At 47.0% G+C, this 22,552-nt stretch overlaps 1 protein-coding gene across 1 annotated transcript in view; it reads right to left on the minus strand.

Moving 5' to 3' along the window:
* The window catches only part of AIG1 (androgen induced 1), a 1,736,205-nt gene that overhangs the window by 85,696 nt on the left and 1,627,957 nt on the right, over positions 1-22,552 (minus strand). The gene's annotated exons all lie outside the window — the stretch shown is intronic.

The following is a 22,552-nucleotide window of genomic DNA, read 5'->3' on the forward strand; positions in this document are numbered from 1 at the left end:
TTTGCCATTCAAAGTCTCTTATTTCAGAGGGACTGATGCAACACAACAAACATTAAAGTTCTTTTCCTCATTAGGATTTCACATATAAAACTTCTTGGGTGATTTTCTGTTATCCCAGGTCCCCCTCCGCCAGGCTCCGACCCACTTTAACAAAAAACCTTCAATTGGCCTACCTCTGCAGGGCTCGGACAAAATGTATCTACTTTTCAAAACTTTTGTTAGTTCATCAAAATCAAAGATTTTGACTCTGTGCAGGATTTTGCTCGACCGGTCAGAGGACCACTTTGATTCACAAATACTCGTTCTCTTCTTGATATAACCTTTTTTGCCCTTTCACTTTTGCCACTTTTCAGCTGGATACCTTACAGAGACCTTCAATTGGACACCCACGGGGTGCCGGACCACACTCTCAAAGGTATTGTATCGTGCTTGTAAAGTTCAATCACTCATCAGCAGTTCAACTTTACTTGCGTCTCTTCATCACACATGTTTTAACAATGTTCGTTCCAGCGCTTGCCATACAATGTTGCTGCTTTCAACCTTGGCTTCAAGACAGACCGGTCTTGTATCGGTCTCCCCAACTCACCGGTTGTGTTGTTTTCATTGACACTGCTTTGATTTTGGAGCCAAGGAAAGTACCACAGCAGCTGGTGCTTCTACCCACCTTGATTATTGACACAAGAGGGCCTCGGGTATCTCCGACACACAATGCAGTTTGTGGGGATGTTTAATGGAAGTCAGGTGTATGTTATGGTTAGTAATTGCCAGACCTCGGCTGACCATTGCATTGGGATACGTCAAGTATATTGCCCATGTATTGGTCTGTTTTCTCCCATAGCGGACTGTCCGTGTGAAAGTGTTTGTGCTGTAAACGGGGCGAGGGACGAGAGTTCCTAAATATCCTACCTGGTAGAATGGGTTAAAGGTGTTACTGGGAAGAGGATACCGAGTCTCACCATCCAGTGTCCCACTCCCACTCTCCGAAGATCCCTCACCCAGGTGATCCTCCTGCACTGGTTCACACCCAGGAATTGCACCCAAAAGCGATGGCCATGTCCTGGCCACCTGCATGACAGATCTCCAAGGACTAGTGGGTGAAACATCTTCTGGTTTCTCACAGTGCCCACCTTTCTAAATTTCGGAACTTCCAACAATGCTTGGTGTCAGATTCTCATGTACATGTTTCTCCTCAAATGTAATTTAGCAGCAAAATAGAAAGAGCTCCTCCGGACCATGTATTTGGCTTTATACATGGTACATGCCGCAAAGACAAATAATGTGGAATGTGGTGAAACCTCTTGGCAATGGCAATCAATGTAGAGGGACGGGCATGGATTTTGGCAGGGCAATAGGAAAGACATTCCAAGAGACAGTGCAAGATATCTCTAGTGCTTTCAACAAACAGTGGCAAACAATAGGAGAAACACCGGCTCTGCTTACCCACAGAGAGCAGGCAGAGGTACTTTTGAATGAGGACTGTGAGAGAAAAGTGAGAACAAGGGGTAAACCAAGGATTTGACAACATTGGACATGGCACGGGTACATCAAAAGACAACCATGTATTTGGTTTTATATATGGTACATGCAGCAAAGGCTAATAATGTGGAAAGTGGTGAAACCTCTTGGCAGTTCCAATCAATGTGGAGGGGCAGGCATGGATTTTGGTACCATAGAGGTACAGGCAGTAAGATATTAACACAACATTGCTTTCAAGTTTTGAAGCTTCAAGACGAGGATCACCCAAACCTTACAAGAGAAGCATTGAGGACACATATATCTTGGACATAGTCATAGACCATATTATTAGTAAACACCTTGTAGATGAAGCCATATCAACAACACTGCTCAACAAGTACACCCCTAAGGTCCTGACGGGGTCTCCAGGGCTAGTGCTCCTGGCAAGCCTTTTCAAATTACCTTAGGAAAGAGGAAAACTATTCAGGAGAGCTAGCATGAAAAGACTCACTGTTAAATTCATACAGGTTTTCTTACCCCTAAATGTTATAGAACCTTCACAAAAAAATCCCCAAGGTCAAAACCGAACTGCGTGGAAGGACTATTCAGTATGCCATGCTGTGTCCCTCCAACCTGAGACACTCAGTGGAGAACAAGACAATCATTTTCACACAACAGAGGGGCCAAGAATATACATCGAGTCCACAGAAGAGTTCTTCAAGCCGACCAATGAGGGAGAGTTAGCAAAACATACAATAAAATCAAATAAGGATGGGAACTGGTAGGCTGGGCAGAGAGCATTGGAGGGGAAGATGCTTTTTGAAGAGTAGGGTCTTCAAGTCCTTTCTGAAGTGTAGGATGGAGGAGGACAGTCTTATGTGATCAGGTAGTTTGTTCCGGAGACAGGGTGCATTGAAGGAAAATACGTGTTTCCAAGTTCTTTTGTTCTTGCAGCTTTTGTTCCCATTCTGAAACCAGAGAACATGATTTTGTCAGCCAGATTGAGTTGATGGTTGTTGTAACTGCTTTGTGGGTAATGGGTCCTGTCTCGTACAAGATCCATGCCTGAAGGTGTAGCCGGTGCAGCTTTTTGAGGATGGAGGGTGATTTGGACACATGGTTCTCAAGGTGATGCCATCTCCTTGCCAGTGTGATTTTTTTCCAGGACTCCCCTTGTCTGCAGATGGTGCCCTTGTTGTCAATGAAATCCACTGTAAACCAAGGTGTGGAGGTTTTATGATTTTTGAGTCAAACGTTCAGTGGTTCATGGACGTTGGTGTTCCCATTTAGGGTGTGGGTGAGAGTGATGAATTGGGTGTTGATCTTATCTGAATGGTTGGATGCAGATTAAGTGGGCAAATGGTCAGGGAATGGGGTAAGGTGACTGGCAAGTGGACAGATGGATTCTGGGGTTCTTCCCGCTGTGTAAGAGCGTGGAGTTGTCCCTCGATGATGTGGAGATGTGTCGATGGATGGAAGGGGTGGTAGAGCTGTGGGTAGTTGTGTGGGGGCACCACTGTAGGAGAACCAGGAACTAACACAATTAGACAGCATGCACTGGTGAGCATTGCAAGGTGCTGGCAGACATCAGATTTAGCAATATATTCTGCACACAGACACACAATGAAAAGCATTTCAATGCTCATGTTGGACCGTCTAAATCAAACAAGGCAAGTGTGGAGTTCCATGTACATGTGTTGGATGTTGTGGCCTGTATAGATGAGGTTATCCATGATGTGTGTGGAGGTGGGGAGTGCCATCTCTCTGTCAGAAAGAGGGCTAATAGGTTTTGAGTGAAGAAGAGGTCAGAAATTATGTGTGTGTGTTTTGGAGGTGTGTGGGGGTGGTGAATGGTGGGATGCGGATAAGGCTCTCTGGGTTGCAGGTGCATTGGAATAGGGTGCACACTTGGTATTTCCATGAGTGGGGGAGGGTGGGGATCAGAAGGGGCGAGTGAGATGTGATACACATTCTGTGGGCAAACATTTGAAGGATGGAGCAAGGATTCTGGAGCTTCCCGTATCCTAAGAGGACTAAGCAGGAGTTGCCCATGTCTTCATCTGTCAATCGCCTTGGATGTCCAGGAGAGAGACATCCTAGGATGTAATAATTAGGAAAAGAAGTAAAGGGCTGGGGTTCTCAAGAGTACCAGTAAAATATTGTCAGTGATTAGCAGGTGGGTGGGGCAGAGGTCATGAGATCTTGATTCACTTTGACCAGTTGGCCAACTGGACAAGGGCAGGGTTAGCAAAAGGGATAGTGACACTCTAGCAGGTCCCAGGGCAACATTTATATTGTTCATGTTATGCTTGGTATATAGTTTATTATGGTTGCCTTTTTAAAAAAAAAACTGGATCCATCAGAGTTTATATGTTCCTCTTAAGTAGGCAGTGGAGGATGGGGTGTGGTAAGCAGTAATGCATTTTATTTATTTATTTATTTATTTATTTATTTAACTAGTAATTTCGTAAGTGCTATCTGTGAACTTAATCAGTTTGTATCTCCCCAAAGGCAAATAAGGGGTACGTAGAGGAGTGGAGTAGAGGGTGAGTCAGATCATTGAAAGCTTGCTATGTGACAAATACATAGCTTTAAGGAAAATGCCCCTCTTTGCCATCTTTATTGACTTAAAAATGGCGTTTGACACAGTACCAAGAACAAGGCAATGGGCTACTTTGGTAGAGTTGGGCATTCCTGAAGAGCCGCTGAATTCTATTAGGTCATTACTTGTGGCTAATGATGCCAAGATTTGATGGGGGGTCGATGGCGCCCTATCTGCTACAGTGAAAATAGAAATGGGGGACCGGCAGGGCTGTGTGCTGGCCCCCCAACTGTTCTACCTGTTCAATCATGGTGTAGTTGATGATCTGCTAAAGGCTCAGACGGATGCGCCCTCATTGGGGTGCGATAAAATTCCAATTCTCATGTTTAGTGATGACGCAGTCCTCCTTTCATTAACCCTGATGGGACTGCAGCATCGGCTAGACATCTTTGCAAGTTTCTGCCGGGCAAATTGCCTTTCTATTAACATTCAGGAGACCAAGGCTATGGTCCTTAGATGGAACAGAGTAAGGAAACATCCTAAAATCAGACTCTCACTAGGAGTTGACCTGATTGAATAAGTCTCTGCCTACGATGACTATCTGGGCTTAAAAATCAAAGAGGACTGAACCTGGAAGGAGCAATTGGGCAAAGATGGGCTGACGCTTACTAGGTATAGTGATGCTCTAGTGAAGTCCACCAGAGAGTAGGTAGGGGGTTTTACTCTGGAGGCCTATAAGGTCCAGGCCCAATAGGCAGACCTCTATGGCGCAGAGCTGTGGGGCTGGACCAATAGCATGCTGCTGGAAGCAATTGAAAACAAATTCCTGAAGAGCTTACTGTACTTACCTACCTGTGCACCCAACTTTCCTTGAATTAGATCTTCAGTCTATCGAGAAAGCCAGCAGGACCAAACCGTTACTCTATTGGCTAAGTCTTTGGACTAGCAAGCACCTAGTCAAGTACAGACATGCAATAGAGGATCTAAGTTCCCAGGAATGAACCAATCCTTTGCCTTGGTTTGCGTTCCTGAAGAAGGAATTTCAAGCCCAAAGTTTGATTAATTAATGGGGTTCTTGAGGCTCTTCTAATATGGCAATGTTTTCTACTTCTCTTGTTGAGATTGGGAGGTTGCCTCCCATAACTCCCAAAGTCTTGCTGCCAAACGTCCTTACCTTAAATGGTCTTAAAGTGAGAGACTTAGAGCTTGTTGATTTACATGTCCTGTTTGGACAGTATTAGTTGATTTCTACCTCCAAGTAGCTGGCACCTGAGTCCTAAATTGCCAATTGGACGAGGTAGTGGGACATAAACACAATATGGGCCTCAGTGGGTAGCCAATTAAGTGTGTTAAAGGCCAGTAACCTGGTCATAGCCCTAGGACCTTAAGTTATTCCTGGTAAAGCCTAGTGCAGAGCATCGACAGGACCATGGCTCATATCATTTCCATTTTATGAGGCATATTAGGAAGGGGGAATATGTACTTCAGCATATGTATAAGTGGAAATGTGCCTTCCTTGTTAGGGCTTAGATATATGGGGACAAGTAGAGGACACATTCATGGGTAATCCCAAAATTGTTTTTGCTTGAAATATAGAGGTAAATAAGGGTTCCATTGTGGATGGCTAAGAGAAAGGAAGGGTTGCACATAACAGTGCTGTCATGTGAATGATGCCCATTTTGGGGGAATTCATTCTGGGACTAATCTATGTCATCCAATCCTGGGAGTGGGTGAGGCATGTGAGATGAGCTTGGAGCCTGACACTGCTCCGCCCAATATCGAGACGATTTGAATGTCATTAGCATAACCTTAGAAGGCTATTGACAAAGAAGTGATGAGGTCAGCAAAAGGTTTAGGTAAGGTGTTGAAAGACATAGGGCCAGGACTGAGCCCTGTGCAACATTACAGATAAAGACCTAAGAACTTAAAAATATGCGCACAATTTGCATTTGTGCACAGAGGCGTAGCCAGGATTGTGTAAACAAGTAGGGCCTGAAGATAATGTCCTTGGGCCCACCGCAGTGACATTAAGACTGGTAAATGCCCACACAGTGCTGCTGAGTGGGCATTTATAGATTTTGGGTGGGTCTTGCCCGCTCAGGCCCTACCATGTCTACGCCTCTGCTTTTGCAACTCTGTCACAAAGGTTGCTTATCCGTTTAATGCATGGACTATCAATGTAAAAGATGATTTCAGTCAGTTATATGTGATTTTACCGACAGACATTAGAGAGGTACATTTAATTACAGACAAAATACTGAAAAACACCAAATATTTTGTTTTTTTTATTTGGGGCCTCCCCACACCAAGCCCCCCTGTTTTTTTTTACCCTTATAATGGCCACCCCAACTCCTTTACCCTACTATCATTGATATCTTTTTTTATGTTTTCTGTGTTTTTCAGTATTATGGTTCACTCTGAAATATACCACTCTAACGTTTTCGATAAATAGATTGGGTACCATTTTAGTCAGTTAAAGAGAGTGGCGCGATTCATAGTGTGGAACACTGCTGCTGATAAATCCAGTAGTCCAATAGATTGGAATCTTAGAAACTACTGGTTATTAAAACAAGCTTCACTGTCCCACTGAATGTCATGAATCGCAGGGTGCACCCCTTTTGGGCCTCATGGTCCCTGTCACAACGGGCTTATACACATTAATACTTCCAATATGACCGTCCAACGCATTTCCTTCTCGCTCTATGCGTTGGTCGTAACAGTTCTCTATTTCTAGACCACGCCTTCCGCGGCTCCGCGTGTCTCAATGCTATTGCGAAGTAGCGACCAGACGTGTGCTCCGTAGCTCGCGGTTCTTCTCCTTTCCACTCCGCTTTCCTTTCCTTGAACCCCCCCTTTCTTCTTACCTCCTGGATTCGAGTTCTAGCGAACTTACTTTGCCTCCTGGATTCCTGGATTCGACCTCCTGGAAAACTGAACGCATTCTGGATTAGGCAGAGACAAAGGCCGCCTTCTTCAAAACCCGTTCCATCCGAAAGAAGGCAGCATCCAAGGACGCCGGTAAAGAACGGACTCAGGTGAGAAGGGGGGGAACTCCTTGACAGTTTCAGACGCCACCCAATCGAAAGCGATATCGACATGGAGGCTGTCATGCAGGACTTGATGCGTCGTATGCAGGAACTATCCACCAAGGTACAGAATCTGAAAGTGGAGAACGCCGCTCTCAAACAATTGGTCCTATCCCAGGATTCTGCTACAAAAGAGAGTGTTATACTGGGCGGAGTCGTGGATAAATCCGACGGCTCAGCAAAGACCCTTCGTGCATTCCTGGATTCGTGCTTGGTTCACTTTACCTTCAAGCCTTACTATTTTGCGACCCCCAGGGCCAAGGTTGGTTTTATAATCTCTCACTTTTCCGGGAATGCTTTGACTTGGGCCACTCCCATCGTTAACTCTAGTGATGCCCTCTTGCACGATTATGATGGGTTTATACGGGCACTAAAAGACATGTTTGACCGCCCTGAGCAGGTCTACAGCGCACAAGAACGCTTGTTAGACTTTCAGCAAGGGGCCCAGGATATGCTCACGTATTTGACCCGATTTAAACAACTGGCAAAGGAAGCTGACTGGTCCACTGAGGCGAGTTTTACCCTGTTCAGGAGAGGATTGGACGAAGAAATTAAGGATGAGCTGGCCAGAGTGGCACGACCAAGCTCATTCCAGGCATTAATGGATCTTGCCATGCAGATTGACTTCCGTATCCAGGAAAGGAAGTCAGAAAAGAAAAAATCCTGGGGAACTCCTTCCAAGGTATCATTTGAGGGTACCCCAGACCGGAAATTAACCCAAGCCCAGTCTCTGAATCCGAGCCCATGCAGATTGGGGCATTTCGTGGACCCATATCTCCACAAGAGAGAATGAGGAGAATTCATACGAGCTTGTGCATGTACTGTGCCTGAGATAAGCATTTGGTTAGGGAATGTCCTTTAGCACCCCCTCGGCATTCGGGAAACGCCAGCTCCCGATCCTAGATGGAGCAGAGCTTCGGGAGAGAGATGTTTGCTCCACATCCATTCCATCCTTGAACTCTCCTGGACAAAACAATTTGGTGGTACTACAGGCCTTTTTATCACCATCCAAGAATACAAACTATTCCATTTTGGCCCTGGTAGACTGCGGAGCTATGGGAATATTCATCGATCATGAGTGGGTTGCTAAACATCAGATTCCCTACGAAACACGAAACACCATGCAACCTGTGGAGGCTACCGATGGAAGACCCCTCACATTAGGGCCCATAAGACTACAGAGCAAGGAGATCCAGCTTTCAATAAATCACCATCACAAGCTGATCAGGTTTGACATTATTAAGTCAGCTCATTACCCCTTGGTATTGGGCATGCCCTGGCTAGAGAAACACAACCCATATATCAACTGGTCTGCGGGTTCTCTATTTCTAGGCTCGGAGTTTTGCATGTCTCATTGTTTATCCCTAAAACCTCCATTAACACACCCAAAGGAACCCACAAAGGAACAACAGACACCACTAATGGTATCCAATGTCATGCAAGTTCCTGAAGCCTACCAAGCTTATGCCGATGTGTTTTCGACTGCCATTTTCCAGGCCTTACCCCCACACAGACCTGAAGACTGCGCAATAGATTCGGAACCCTCTGCAGTGATTCCCTTTGGCAGGATGTTCATTCTTTCCGAACCCGAGAAGAAGGCCCTAAGAGAATACCTGGATACCAATCTTGAAAATGGCACCATAAAACCTTCGAAATCTCCTGCTGGTGCTTCTCTATTCTTTGTTCCCAAGAAGGATACCAAGGAACTTAGACCCTGCCTTGATTATCGCTGGCTAAATCAATGCACCCTCAAGGATCGGTACCCGTTACCCCTGATTTCGGATATCCTGGAAGCCGTGAGAGGCGCGGTGATATTCACCAAGTTGGATCTCAGGGGCGCCTATCATTTGATCCGTGTCAGGGAAGGGGATGAATGGAAAACCGCCTTCAGAACACCCTTTGGCCATTTTGAGTATCTAGTCATGCCCTTTGGATTGGCTAACGCCCCGGTAATTTTCCAACGCTTTATGGATAGGGTGTTTTCTGACATGCTGTTTCTCTTTGTTATTGTATATCTGGGTGACATACTGATCTTCTCCAAGGATCCTATACAACATGAAGAGCACGTGAAGGCAGTTTTGCAGAGACTCCGAGATCATAAACTCCTGGCCAAACCTGAAAAATGCTTGTTTCGTGTGACCTCCGTTCATTACCTAGGGTTTATTCTTACCCCAGAAGGAATTGGTATGGACCCTTCAAAGGTAAAAGCCATATTGACCTGGCCTGCTCTTACTTCTGTGAAAAAAATTCAATCTTTCCTGGGACTTGCCAATTTCTACCGGAAATTCATATCTAATTTCCTCGAGATAGTACAACCGCTTGTTGCTCTCCTGAAGAAAGACACTCCTTTCCTCTGGTCAACACCACAAGATAGGGCGTTCCAGCGTTTAAAGGCAGAGTTTACGCAAGCTCCTATCTTGGCTCAACCCGATACTAGCCGTGCTTTCCTGGTAGAAACGGACGCTTCAAATTATGCCATTGGCGCAGTCCTGAAACAAGAATTAGGAGATAAACTGGAACACCCAATTACTTACCTCTCACGAACCCTGACTCCTAGTGAAACACATTATTCAGTCCTGGAAAAAGAATTGTTAGCCATTCGCCAAGCCTTCACTGAATGGCGACATCTACTTCTGGGAGCTAAACATCCAGTTCAGGTCTGTACGGACCACCGGAACCTCCAGATTCTACAGTCTTTGGAGTGTAGGAACAGTAGTCAGGCGCGTTGGGCATATTTCTTCGCCCAGTACCAGTTCCATATCACTCATGTTCCTGGATCACAAAACCTGATTGCCGACGCCTTATCTCGATGACCTGACTACGAGCCCACTGAAGACAAGGCATATCCTCAGATATTTTCCCCCACGATCTTTGTGGCCCAGGAAGTCAATCTCCTCAAGGAAATCCAAGCCCAAACCCAATCCTCTGATCTGTGGAAGGATGAATCCAAAAGAAATCTTTGGAATGTAAAGGTCCGGGAAGGTTATTTGTTCAAAGACAATGTGTTGGTCATCCCTACAAAAATACTACAACACAGAATAATGAATCTCTGTCACGATACCCTACACTCCGGACATCGTGGTGTCACCAATACCCTCCGTCTGATACAGAGGCAATTCTGGTGGCCTAGGATGAGACCCGACGTACATTCAATCCTGTGTTGTCTGCAGCCAAAATAAACACACTAACAAGAAACCAGCGGGCCTTCTACTACAACCTACATTGCCAACTAGGCCTTGGGAGAGTATCGCTATGGACTTCATTGTGGAACTGCCACCTTCCCGTGGGTATACCACCATCATGGTTACCATAGACTTGTTCACTCATATGGCTCATTTTACGCCTGGAACACATATTCTGTTTGCATGGACTCCCTTCCAAGATCATTTCGGATCGCGGACCTCAATACATCTCACAATTCTGGAAACATCTCTGTCAATGCTTAGGGATCCAACGTGCCCTTTCGTCAGGTTACCACCCTCAAACCAACGGAATCACAGAACGTGTCAATTAAACCCTGGAACAGTATCTTCGATGCTTCGCCACCAAGGTCCAGGATGACTGGTCGCTCCTGATACCCATGGCTGAATTCGCTTACAATAATTCTGACCATTCGGCACTTATGATCAGCCCCTTTTATTGCAGTCAAGGATTTCATCCGTCGGTCCTGCCTTCCGTTCTTCCTCAATCTACACCAGTACCTACAGTTGACTCCTGGATCGAAACCCTTGTCAACATACATAAAGAAGCCAAGGGATTTTTGGAGAAAGCCAGGAAACAGGCCAAGAAATATGCAGATTCCAGAAGAAGACCTGGCCCTTCTTATGCAGTTGGTGATCATATCTGGTTGTCCTCAAAATTACTACCCCGACATCTACGGCCTAGTAAACTGGCCCCTCGGTACTATGATCCATTTTCCATTAAAGAAATTATAAATCCTGTTTCTTATCGGATCAAATTGCCTGAATCCTGGAAGAAGATACACCCAGTCTTTCACACATCTTTACTAAAACCTCCCAAAAACCCTCCAGACCTCCTCCTATACTGGTCGATGACCAATTGGAATATGAGGTATCTCGGATTTGTGATTGCAGGTATAGAAGGGGCCAGCTTCAATACCTGGTTGAATGGAAAGGATATCCTCCTAGCGAAAGAACCTGGGAACCTCTCTCAAACATCAAGGCCCCACGGCTGCTCAGGAGGTTCCACCTCATCCACCCGGGCAAACCAGGAGGGAAGGGTCTTCGGAGGAGGCATGCTGTCATGAATCGCAGGGTGCGCCCCTTTTGGGCCTCATGGTCCCTGTCACAACGGGCTTATACACATTAATACTTCCAATATGGCCGTCCAACGCATTCCCTTCTCGCTCCGTGCGTTGGACGTAACCTTTCTCTATTTCTAGACCACGCCTTCCGCGGCTTCGCGCGTCTCAATGCTATTGCGAAGTAGCGATCAGACGTGTGCTCCGTAGCTCGCGGTTCTTCTCCTTTCCACTCCCCTTTCCATTCATTGAACCCCCCCTTTCTTCTTACCTCCTGGATTCGAGTTCTAGCGAACTTACTTTACCTCCTGGATACCTGGATTCGGCCTCCTGGAAAACTGAACACATTCTGGATTCTGCAGAGACACGGGCTGCCTTCTTCAAAACCCGCTCCATCTGAAAGAAGGCAGCATCCAAGGACGCCGGTAAAGAACGGACTCAGGTGAGAAGGGGGGAACTCCTTGACACTGAACTGCAACCAGGGTTAGGACTACACATCTGAATTTGGGAAGGCACAGAGTTTAACCTCAACCAGAATGTTAACGCAATAAAATGGACTACATTTTTAAAGGATGTCAGCACATAAACCAAGTAACAAATAATTATATGTTCATCTGGTGGCATGCACATGCAACAAATGGATTGAAATGGGTGGAGAGGACACATGTACAGCTCATGTTATGCAACCAATGACAGATGGCTGTCCATACTTAAGCAATACCACCCAATCCCAGGGGCCTAATTGTGTGGCAACGCCCAGAGCCCACGTCACATGCCCGAGCGCAGCCACCAAAAGAATAAGGTGAGTGGGGTGGGGAGTGGGGAAGGAACGGAACAGCGACTGTAGAGGAGGGTGGCAGGAGATGTCGGGGAGAAGTAATCAGGTTGCTTGGAACGTGGCTGTGGATTGTGGGATTCAGTCTGCGTTCCAAGCAACAGGATTGGTTGGCTCCTCAGCCCTGCGTGCTAATCAAAGTTAATAATGTCCCATTCAAATTACCATTGATAGTAAATTATCCCCAGATGACACACTCTTGTCTGGAATCCTACAACTTATAAAGCTGTATCCCCTTAGCATACATTGTTCGAAGCATGTCTACAAGGGCTTGTTTGAGAAATGTTTAACAAAATGGTCTACCAATGCATCCTTGAAGCCTACTTTTTCTGAACTGTCAGGGATGGGGTTATTATCTCTCTGCTGCGTTCTCCCCATAGACAGGGGATCTTCCTGTAGGCTTCACCAATCTGGCTGATTTTGAAAGTATGTGTAGTGGTTCAGTGCTGGACAAAAGAGCATCCAGACACCTACATTCAGACATCAAGACCTGATGATCCCTGAGACTATCCACAAAACATTATAGCCTTTATATATGAATGTGGCCCAAAGCAACCTTGCAAGGCTGTCCACCTACAATGGTCTCAACAGGGAAGTGACCCCTGCCATTGCCCACAATAGTAACAGGCACATCACATAGGTTTATTAATCCTATCCAAGGATCTAATACAATATTACCGAAGCAGGCAAGTCTTGGACAGCTTTCCTCTGACATCTAGGGGCTGATTCATGGAATTATTTGCGCCTAAAAAAGGAGATTTGTGCGCCATTCTGTCCGCAAATCCCTGTTTAACAAATGGGGATTTGCGGCCAGAATGGCGCACAAATCCCTGTTTTTTGGCGCAAAAATTCCATGAATCAGCCCCTAATCTCCACACCCTACCCTAACCAGGAATGGAAATGGGATTCAATGAAAGGCAGAAGATCGAAGGCATATGGTGTTTAAGAGCCATGTCATCCTAAAATACTTTAAAAACAACCAGGGATGATTGAAATGCTACATGAGTGGGTGGCATCTGTCTCCAGAATTTGGAGTTAACAAAGGCATGATGTGGAGAAGGGGAAGTTCAAACATGTGAGCAAAAGTAATTGAAGAGAGACAAAGTTAATACCCTAAGAGGGTCACTTTTGCTGTGCAAATCTAGAAGTAGTCAGTAGGTTTTGTGGTCACAGGTTATCTGAAAAGGGCTTAGCTGAGAAGGAAACACTTTTAGGGATAGCTGTTTGGGTGTTTTATTATTGATGTGTTTTAGAGACTGAACTTTTAGGTCGCTATTGTATTATTATGTACATTTTTCAAGTTCGATGCTGGAATTTATGTGTTATTGTATAATGAAATGTGATTTTTGTGACCACTTAAATTCATCCTGCATACACTGGCTTTAGAATATTTTAATTTTGTGATGGCAATAGGGTCGCTCTAGGCTTAGCCTCGCTGTTAAGGGAAAAGCAGTGGTCAACATAACGGTGAACTGGCATAAACAAGGCATAAGACGAAAAGTATGCATTGCAAAATGTCATGACAATCTGTTTTGAGAAAGGACAAGCGCATCTAAGACAGACCTTGATGGGGATCTTTTGGTGGCAAAAGATTAACAGACAGAGCGGGCATGAGTTCTACACTATAGGGGCAATGTTTGCCAAGCCAAAGATATTAGCGAAGAAACATCAGGTAAGTGATTTAATAATCTAAAATTGGTATATGACGCAGTTGGATCTGTTTAGATGAACCCGAGAAAGTGTGAGGCCCCACCTGGTTTGGTAACAACCTGGAAGCAAAATACATTCTGTGCTATCGATCTGCAAAGGTCCAATCAATGACAAGTGGGAGAGAAGAGTCGCGACAAAAGGGAGAGAGGGAGTCGGGCTAAGATTGGGAAACTGATTACCTTTGGTACGAGATATTGTATTTTACTACCATTACTAGCTGCATTGATGTTCAGAGATTTAGAACATACTCCTTTGGCTCATATACATGTATTTGGGAATTCTGGGGGATGAGAAAAAGGGAAATGTTAGGAGTGTGGGACTATTTCCTCGCCCTTTAGGGTACTTATGCAATAGTAGTGGAAGTAGTGAGCATCTTTATTTTGGATAAAAGAAAACATGAATCCATAAAAGCATGATTAAAACAACAAGTAAGTAATTATCAGATACACTAAAACATTAACAATATAAAGCAGATTTCCATGCTCAAAGATCAAGACCCAGGTGATACAATAATTAAAAACCCCAGAGCAGTAAAAATATAACATAAACTTCCATACTTGAGGCGAGGTAAATGAAACCAATAGTTGCACAAGATCATCAAGAGGTTAAAACAATAATAATATTAGACACACATCCTTACTCTTAGGGCAAGTAGTTTCTTATGTCAGAGCACACAATAATTTGAAAGGAAATGAAGATCTGACATATCTGGATGACTATGTCTAAACCTGACATAAAATGGACAGAAAAATATGAAGCGCAGCAGATCTCCTTCCTAGCCTGTCACAGGCACAGAGTGCACTCCCTCACTGACCATCAGACCAGTTAGCTATAATGGTATTGAGTGAAAATGTGTTTTTAATTTTCACAAAAATGAAAAGACGGATATAGAAAGACCGCTCTGAGAATGCTCATCTGAGTTTTTGTTAGCACGGCCTGAAAGTGCCACCTATCTACTTTTTGATTACGTTGCCCTGATTCATAGGTCTTCATAGACATACGCCAGACACACAACGTGTACCCACTTCCTCATCACCTACAGCGCAATACCCTTAATCCAATAGGCACTCTAGTGAGCATTCAAATACAATACTATAGTAGTCCAGACCTCGTCCCTATACAAGACAAACAGGCAACCTCTACTCACCAGCTCACCAGCCTACCCATACCTCGCCTCAACCGCGGTCTCCACCAGTCATGCCAAGCTGTTTATTAACCGGTCTCATGTTTGCCTTCTGCATCATCCATGACAGCATACCCTGCCTTGAGAACCACTATGTAGGATACAGAAATGGTCTCTCAAAGGTAGCCTGCACCCGGCACCACCCTATCCCTTGCCCCACACGTTTCCTACCTTCCCGCTCACCTTTTCCGCCCACCTCCTTTATCCCACCCACCACCAGCCCGAAAGCCATCACTTATGCACATACATCAGAGCACCCTGAAAAACACACTAACAATGGAACCATCCTCTCTCGCCCCATCCTAGGCAGGACCAGATGCTCTCGCCTACGATCACAAACTCTATACCGAGCCTATACTGGTAACCAGACCGTATAACCGCCAATATTACTCTGCCAACGGTGTCCTGGGGTCACCACAAGACCAAAACCACTTCCAAAGCTGACCATATGGTCATATGCCCGGTGACTCCTATTTTGATAGACTCACCTAAGAAAAAAACCACAGCTAACCTTCAAGGCGCCCTCATTAATGCCCGCTCTCTAGGAGCTCACGGCATGGAAATACACAACCTTATCACAGATCTTCAACTCGACCTACTAGTAGTCACTGAATCTTGGCTTCACCAAGCCTCAGGTCCCCTCCTGACACTAGCAATTCCACCAGACTGCACCATTCTTAGAACTGACAGACCCCATGCGCATGGTGGAGGAGTAGCCATCATAGCTAAAACCAAACTCCAACTAAGGTCCTGCTCCATTGAAAGCGTCTTAGGTTATGAACTTCTTATAGCCAAACTAGCCATTAATGAAAAAACTACTATCAACTTTATAGTCATCTATAGAGCGCCCAACTCCAACAGCGACCCGGATACAGATATTTTGTTAATGCTAGCCCCACTCATTAAACCTAACACCAAATGTGTCATCCTTGGTGATGTTCACTTAGGATTTAAAGACAGCTCAGACTCTAAAGCAGAAGCCTGACATTCCGCACTCAAGGACATGAGTTTCACACAATAAGTTAATGAACCTACCCACATTAAGGGAAGAACACTGGACTGGATCCTCACTCTTAACACCACACTAACCATTGATGCCATCTCTCCACTAGACTGGACAGACCACCACAACATCCAATTCACTATCATCTCTGATGCGCCTCTTCCTACCAAACCCAATGTAACTAATACTTACAAAGCCAGAAACAGTCGCAAGCTCAAACCTGAATATCTAGACCCCATGCTTAATAAAACACTAGACACATTATCAATTGCCAGCGATAATCCTGGCCTCCTAGCAGACACTTATCACAACTGTCTCAACTCTACCATCAATGCCATAGTCCCTCTAACTACCAAAACCAAACACTCGAACAAACGGTCATGCTTCTGGTTTAATGACGACCTATTTGTACTCAGAAGAAAGAAACACGCCCTTGAACATGCACACAGAAAACATCCCACCATAGAGTCTGAAAATGCCCTACAGTTGGCAAATAAAAACTATAAAACAGCCATCATCAGCCTCAAAGCTGACGCCTGCAATACCCGGATCAGTAATGCAGCCTCCGATTCCAAAGAGCTCTTTGCCATCCTGAGAGAATTGGAAATCCCCACTCCTGACACCAATACCACCAATTCCAGTAAAGAATGGTGCACCACTATACAAGATGCACTAGCCGCTAAAATTAACCTCCTATAACCTACAATTACTACCAAAAAACAACTTCTAGCTACCAAACCATCCAGTCACATCCACATTGTGAATCCTATCGTGAATACCTGCCCATTGTTCTCCTTCACCCCAGTCTCCCGAGACCTACCCTACTCCTGGACACCATCTCTAAACTTAAAGCTTCGAACTGCAAAGGATATTCCGTCCCAGCTCAGGTAGTCAAATCATGCGCCCATGCACTCACACCCATCATTGCCAATTTTGTAAATGCTTCATTTAATGCCAATCTGGTCCCAGCCAGTATTAAAGAAGCCTGGGTCACACCATTACTAAAAAAAACAACATTAGATCCTACTGTACCCACCAACTACCGTCCAATAACAACAGTCCCCATTTTACTAAAAATCCTTGACAAAATAGCATATAATCAAGTCCAAGCCCACCTGGAACACAATGAGCTCCTAGGTACTAGACAATCTGGCTTTAGGCCCAATCATAGCACCGAAACAGCCCTACTGGACCTTAAAATCCAGATGGACACATTCAGGCACACAGGCAAACTATGAATTCTCCTCTTGTTAGACCTATCTGCAGCGTTCAACCTTGTCGATCACAACAAACTCTGCTCCATCCTAGCCAAAGACTTCAACTTTTCCACAAATGCCACCATGTGGATTAAATCTTTCCTAGAGGAACGAACCTCCAGAGTCCCTATAGGCAAAGAAGCTGCAGTCCCCATCCCAGTACCCATAGCTGTACTCCAAGGATCCTGCCTATCACCAACCCTTTACAACGTTTATACTAAGCTTCTCTTTTCAGCCCTGCACGATATGTGTGTCTTCTACACCAATTTTGCAGACGAGACCCAGATCCTCCTCCCACTCATAGGGAACTACACCCAAGACACATTGGGCCTCATTATGAGATTTGCGGTAAAAACCAAAACTTACTGGCATGGATGCAATACCGCGTCCGGGTAGCACTGACACCGCTAACAGTGGGCGATTATGAGAATGCGTGCACGTGCGTAGCGGCATGCTGGTAACGTCTGTATCGGCATGCCTTTAACGACCCTAAAACCCCCCTTAGCAGCATCATGCAAAGTGCTGACACCTCCTCCCCCTTAGCCCACCCCTTAATAACAGACACCGGCAATAACGGGCTCCGGCAATAATGGGCCCGGCAATACCGGAACCGGAAGTAACGTCATTGCGCCGGAACGGGAAATGCAACGGTGGCCATCTTGAAAAACACAATCCATTTCAATCCTCAAGACACAGGACCTGGATCCACAAACCACCACTGACATCCCCAGCACAATGCCCAAGGCCATCAAGAAAAGTGCCTCCCGTCAGCGAAAGGTGCGCTTCTCGGAGGATGAGTTGAATATGCTGGCAGACACTCTGGCCCAGAATGGTGATGTGGTCTTCACAGCGACCTGCCCAGGTTTAAAAAAAAAAGAAATATGGGAGCAAGTGGCACAAAAGGTCAGTGCGGTCGGTACCACCCCCCGCACCGTCAAAGACGTTAAAAAGAGTTGGGATGACCTGCGCCTGCGTGTGCGGAACATTCTTTAGGCCAATCGGAGCCAGGGTCTGGCAACAGGCGGTGGGGCCAACTCCCCCATCAAGCTCACCAGATGGGAGGAAACATGTGCCAGCACGATTGGCATGGAGGCCATTGAGGGAGTCGGGGACATGGAGCGTGGAGTACTGTCATCGGCAGATGGAGGTGAGTGTCCACACAAACCACTGGAATCCAAAGCATGATGATGGGCCACAAATGTGACAGTAACATAAGCCAATGCATAGGCCATCACACACACATGGACACATCCTTGTATAGATGCTGTCCCCAGCACCGTCCCATCAACATGCATGCAGCATGTCAATGCCATACCTGAGACACAACCCACAAACAGCTAAACGGCATGTGTCACACTGGACGCAGTCCACAACACAAAGGCATGTCACACAGCATACACCACCTTACACATGTGAGAACCTGACGTATGCCTGAATAACCCCCCAATATAGCAAGAAATCTGTATGTCACAGCTCCAAGACAGCAAATCATTAAGGATCATTATAACTTAGGCGGTCCGGAATTAACGGTGGCAGTAAACCCGCCGCCACCGTTGTTTCCGGACCGCCTGATCCCGACTCCTGCAGGCGGGAGGTGATGTTCCCGCCAGGTCTGACCTGGCGGGTTTACCACCACCCGCCTGCAGGCGGACGAGGAAACACCGGCAGCATTACGAGATGCTGCTGGTGTTTCCATGATCCCCATTCCCATCGAGTCCCATAGGACTCGATGGGAATGGGGATTAACACCATTCCGCCACCGTGATTCCCGGAAAACCGGGGTTGTAATGCCCCGGTAATTCCGGGAATCATGGAGGCAGAATGGTAAGACGAGTCCGGCTGTAACCAGGCGGTTTTACCGCCACGGTTACCGCCGGACCGGTAGTGAGGCCCATTGTGCGTACAACTGCACTAATACCAATGTATGCATGATGCATGTACAACCATCACTGATGCCGTGGCTCTCTCGGTCCCCCACAGGCACAGATTCCAACAGCGATGCTGACGACACAGCCACACAGGCCAGGATACCATCCAAAAAGGCCAGGGGAAGGGATGACGGCACCAGGCCATCCACATCTAAGGTCACTGGCAAGCAACAACAGCCACCCAAGCCAATACCAAACCAAGATGCCAAGGCACAGGGGCGGCAAAGAACTGCCGCAAAACCAACAGAAGCTAAACAGGTGGAATCCACTGATCCTGAGGCAGTGGCAGACGGGACCCTGTCTGCCGTAAACAGCTCCGTAGGGGAGGCAGCTGCCACAGCGCCCCAGAGTGTTGACGAAGGACAGTGCCCGGCTGAGGAATGTCTACCTGAGGACGACAACTTGTCTATGGATGTGGTACACACACCCAGCCACGAGAAAACCCCTCAGCACACCCCACTGAGCACCCCCAATAGCACCCCACTGGACCAGTCAGGAGGAGAGGCAATCCAAGAGGCCTGAAGCCCCCCAGAGGACACACCTGCATTGGGCCCCTCGGCAGATGTCCCATCCACCTCAACAGGCATCCGGACGGAGAGTGGCGCATGGCCCAAATGGAGGGGCGGCAGCAGGAGCTCACAGGGCTCGTGAAGCAGTATGTCTCCGATGGTGCTTTGACAAGGCAGGAGGCCTGTGAAAACACTGCGGTCATGACAGGGGCCATGGAGTCAAGTTCCAGGCGCATTTGTGAGGAGCTGTCAGCGGTGAGGCAGGTCCTGGCCAGGATTGCCCAGGCCTTGGAGGCTCCGCATCCTGCCCCAACAGTGGAGCATGCAGGTATGGCGTCATCGGCCAGCTCCACCCAGATGAGCCCCCTGCGTAGGTCTTCACGCACCACGCGGCGCTCTGGCATGCAGCCCCCGGAGGCCGACAGAGGCTGCCAGTAGCAGGGGCAGCCTGCATTTGCGGACTCATATTGACTCATGTTGCATATGATTGCACACCATGTGTGGGGGAGTTGTGGGGGGGAGGGGGAAGGAGCAGGTGGGTGTGGGGGAGTTGTGGGGGGAGGAGGTGTGTTGGGGAGTTGTGGGGGGAGGGGGAGAGAGGATGGGGTGTATGGGGGAGTTGTGGGGGTTTGGGGGAAGGAGGTGTGTGTGAGGTGGAGGGTAAATGCACTTTGTATATATTACCTGTTCAATACACCCATTGTGTACAAAAAATCACATGGCTGGACATTGCTTAGTGTATGTGTGCTTTATTGGTTTACTGTGCACAGTGTCCATGTACCCCCACACCCAGTGCCCAGAATCCCACATCCATGGCACCCTCTGCATCCATGTGTCTTAGAAATATTGGACTATCACAGACTGGCGCACAGCACGTCCCTCATGTGCATCGCCACCTGGCTGATGTGCAACCCCTTCTTCTTCATCATCTTCATCCTCACCTGGTGGTTGCTGGTCAATGTCAGGCGGCAGAGGCACGTTCCGTCGGATGCACATGTTGTGCAGCATGGCACATACCATGATGATCTTGGCCACCTTCTCATGCCCGTACAGGTGTGCCCCACCCGACTGCTGAGGCAGCAAAACCGTGCCTTCAACAGGCCAAAGATCTGCTCGATCACCACACGGGTACGTGTATGGGCCCGATTGTAGTCCTCTTTGTGCCTGTTCCGCGAGTTACAAACTTGGGTGAGGAGCCACGGCTTCGAGGGATAGCCAGCATCACCTGCATGGGAGCAAAGTGAGGTATTTGTGAGTCACTTCCTACTATGACACCTGTACTTATCACTCTCATGCCTGCAGATATTTGTTGTTGACATGCACATGTCCCTGGATGTCTGCACACATTCATTTGCCACAATGTCTGCTGTCCATGGTCTACAGGTGTGGGTTGCATCGTCCAGATGATGCAGGGTGTCCACTTTTTTGCTGGTGTTCATGCACTGTGGATGCCTACCGCTGTATTTGCAATCATATAGGTGATGTGGAGTGATTCATATGTATTTTTACTAGCAGCATTGGCACAAATTTCATCATGATTTGTCATTCATTGGTCATTATTCCCATGGTCACATGCAGCGCTACTGTGGTGGCGGGCCAGTGACAATCAGTGTATTTCCCTTGGTGGGATTGATTTGTGCGCACTCATGGGTGCATGTCCTGTGTTGTGTTTTGCTGCGGTCATGTACATTGTGCATACTCACAGCATGTTGCTGCATTGTGTTACAGAGGGTACGGTCTGATGATGTGCAATGGACGTGTTGAGGGATGTGGGCTGGTTGGAAGTCTGGCATATTGGCATTGGTGTGCAGCTTCCATAATTTCTATGATGTTTAGGTATCATGTTCAGTTTGGGATGTTTTCGGGCACAGTGTTTTGCAGTATGGGCATTGGCCAGTCACCACCCCAATCTCACCCAGGTGGTGTGTGCATCCCCCCCCCATTACACTGCCATGTGCCTGTCATGCAATTTACCAAGCAGCCAGGTACATCGTCCATTATGTCGCTCCATGTAGTGTGGTATCGTGGAGTTCCGCAGGACCATTGAATCATGAGTTGATCCGGGATATAGGGCACAGCAATGTGTGATGAACTTGCTGGAGTCACATACCATCTGCACATTGACGGAGTGGTATAGCTTACGATTGCGGTAGGCCACTTAATGGCACGTGGGACCAACAATTCCACATGGGTGCAGTCGAGGGCACTGATACAATTTGGGATGCCTGCCAGTGCATGGAAGCCAATTTTAGTGTCAAAGATCTCCTGGGCAGTCCGTGGTAGTCGCTTGCGTGCTTCAGGAGGGCATCCAGCACTTGGTTCAGCATGGATGAAAAAAAAGGTTGTGATATGCCATGCATCTGCCCCACTGTGTGCTGGTAGGTGCCTGTGGCCAGGAAGTGGAGCACAGACACTACCTTCAGTAGAGGGGGGATGGCGGTGCGGATTTCAATCAGGCTGACAATGTCGTTGTGTATCATGTCCATAATGGTGGTGATGGTGTCCCGGTCCAGGTGGTACAGGGTGTGGATCTGCACAGGAGTTAGGTTGAAAGGACTGGCTCTCATGTGAGGGATTGGTGGCTGCCTACCTAGTACCAATGGCTGCACTGGTGGGACTTGCTGGGCCTGTCTCACCCTCCTTCTCCTCCTGCGTCTCCTCTGTAGTGCCTGTTGTAGTTGTTGCTCATGGAGTAGCAATGCAAGCATGTCCTCCAGCCCCAATATCGCAACCGCAAGTGGGATCATTTTGGTGTGGGAAGGGGTGTGGTGTGTGGGTGTGCTC

Source organism: Ambystoma mexicanum, chromosome 4p (assembly GCF_040938575.1).
Source record: "Ambystoma mexicanum isolate Mex_15411 chromosome 4p, UKY_AmexF1_1, whole genome shotgun sequence".
Lineage (NCBI taxonomy): Eukaryota > Metazoa > Chordata > Amphibia > Caudata > Ambystomatidae > Ambystoma > Ambystoma mexicanum.